This window comes from Crinia signifera, chromosome 6 (assembly GCF_055691185.1).
Source record: "Crinia signifera chromosome 6, ASM5569118v1, whole genome shotgun sequence".
In the NCBI taxonomy this organism is placed as follows: Eukaryota; Metazoa; Chordata; class Amphibia; order Anura; family Myobatrachidae; genus Crinia; species Crinia signifera.
This window is the reverse complement of record NC_139222.1, coordinates 114,630,583-114,633,151: the sequence shown is the minus strand read 5'-3', so window position 1 is coordinate 114,633,151 and position 2,569 is coordinate 114,630,583. Positions and strand designations below refer to the sequence as shown.

The 2,569-nt window shown below is 38.1% G+C and overlaps 1 protein-coding gene across 1 annotated transcript in view; it reads right to left on the bottom strand.

Moving 5' to 3' along the window:
- Positions 1 to 1,744: 1,744 nt before the first annotated feature.
- Positions 1,745 to 2,569, bottom strand: part of LOC146008003 (androgen-induced gene 1 protein-like) — a 16,248-nt gene continuing 15,423 nt past the window's right edge. The window contains exon 6 of the mRNA XM_083146852.1: positions 1,745 to 2,569. This exon is cut by the window's right edge and continues 842 nt beyond it. The gene's annotated coding sequence lies outside the window, so the exon portion shown is untranslated.

Genomic DNA, 2,569 nt, shown 5'->3' with positions numbered 1-2,569 from the left:
GAGGAATAAAACCACTTGTTACTTAAAAAACTTGGGGTCTGATTCAGCATGGCTTACTATGCAGCAAACATGAACAAATCCCCTAGTCAAAGGGTAGAGAAATCATTCACTGGTCACTGAATTTGGCCCCCTCTGAGCCATGCCACAGAAGGTCTTTGTGTAGCGATGGTCCTTGTTATAGCAGGTCTGGACTAAGTGGATGGGTTATTGATGGGAATACCTTTCAAATAAAATATGTACATTATGAATATCTGGTGATGCCTTTTTATATTGTGCAGACTGTTTGACTATTTATAGAGTATGCCAATTTCTAGAGATATCTTATTAAAATTGTTGATTATATCACTTGATTGTCTAAAAAGACAATTATTTTGTCCTTGTGAAAAAATTCTCTGCTAAAGACCAGATCTGCATCAGCTCCCATTGACATAGCCCAACCCATACCTTTGGGATCTATGTACTGTACTAAGCCTTTCAGTTTTTTGCCATATACATTTCCATTGTTTGTAGGAGTCTCTCCTTATTGTAAGACAAATGGGACTATCTAGTCCTTGGATAGATGTTTTCCTCTGTATATTGGAGGACATTTAACTGCAATGTAATGGTGTGCTGCACATATATGCTAGTGGAGGGACTTGCAGAGATTTGAAGTCCCTTCACCATATTGGGGGTTATTCTAGTTCATTCTGACAAAATCCTTCTTAGATGGACAAAACCATGTGCACTGCGGGGGGGGGGGGGGGGGGGGGGGGGGGCAGATGTAACTTGTGCAGAGAGAATTAGATTTGGGTGGGGTTTTTCTTCAAAGTGAGATCTATATTGCAGTGTAAAATCATGCAGTCAGTATTTTCCCTGCACAGAAACAAAATAACTCACCCAAATCTAATTCTCTCTGCACATGTTACATCTGCCCCCCTGCAGTGCACATGGTTTTGTCCATCTAAGAAGGATTTTGTCAGAAAGAATGAACTAGAATAAACCCCATTGTTACATACACAGATTTGCAATATATTTAAAGTTCAAATAGCAAAAGCATGTCAACTTTGTAACACAACTGCTGCCGAGGCACTTTTAAAATCCTAACAAATGCCTGAAACAAGCATTAAAATTAGCAAACATTTTAAATTCTAGAATTGTAAACGATGCATTAAAATGACTGCGCACATGCCACTAAGCATGTTCTCATCCATTCAGATCAGGTTGTCAGGCTCCAGACTTGTTTTGGGTCCATGTGCTGCAATATTGCGTTATTTACTGGAAATTGCTGTGATATTGCCAGCATTTTAACATTTTACCTACCAGACTAAAGAGGAATTCAACTTTCAACTGTGGGCAAATTGCCACTGCAGCATTTGTTTAAAAGCCAGCCCAACTTGCCACTTTCACATTGCCCAATTCACCAAAAAGTGCTCAATACCCTATTGCGTTGCGAACACTTGAGTGAGATCCTGCCAACATAAAGTTTAGAGATGTCGCAGGAATTCGGACTAGCGAACAAGTCACTAACAATTAAATTCCTCCCAGAAGGGGTTGATGTAGAATGCAGAAAAAGAGTCGGAGTTACCCGTAGCAACCATCTGAGGTAGATTTAATCAAGTACATTCTATAAAGTGATAACTACTGTAGAAGTGGATTTGTTTGCTAAAGGCCGCTTCTACACTCTTTACACTACTTGATACATCAACCCCAAAGTTAAATATGAATGCTTTACAGAGAAGGGAAAATAATCACAGCAAGGAAAAAGTTTAGTATATATGTCATTTAAAATTTTTATTCACAGACAAGCTGGATGCAACAATATTCAATATTTCCTCTTTTCCTGAAAACAGTATTCCATGTTTTTGCCAAAGATGTATTCTATTGGTTTACAGGTTAACAGTCTATTAACCAATCAGATTCAAACTCAATGATCATGTAAAACTAGTACATGGGATTTATTTTTCATTTTGTTTCCTTTGTACATTGTGCAAATTGTTTTTTAAATAGCACCAACACATTCTATAGCTTACTATATATGTTTCTAGGACATATACAGGTTTCCTTAACCCTTTGAGGGCCAACGTTGCTGTCAGAGCCTCAAAATATCCGTAAAAAATGCCAGAATTGCTGACAATTTTTTTTTTGTATAAATATAGATACAGCCAAGTCAATGAATTGAAGTTTAGTTAAATATCTCACCCAAAAAAAGAACAGTCGCTGTGAGTGACGCTGGCATTTTTAACGGATATTTTGAGGATTTCTCACAGCAACGCTGGCACTTAAAGGGTTTAATAAAAAGGTTTGCTTGGCAATTTTCACACCTATTTTGTCAAATTCCCTTGCCACTCAAAGGGTTAATAGTATGATGCGAAAATAAGAAAAGGCTATATCCCAGAACAAGTGTTGGACGCATGTGTTTTCCTTATTCTGCATCTGACTGGCAGCTAAGGTTTACAGTAGATTTATTGTAGCTTTGTTGTGAAAAATAGATTGGCTCGCTCAGGCAGTGGACTGCTCCAGAATTTGCATGCACTAGGAGGCAACACTAGGTGGCAGAGCAAATGTGACACGGTTCACATTGGTTTTATTA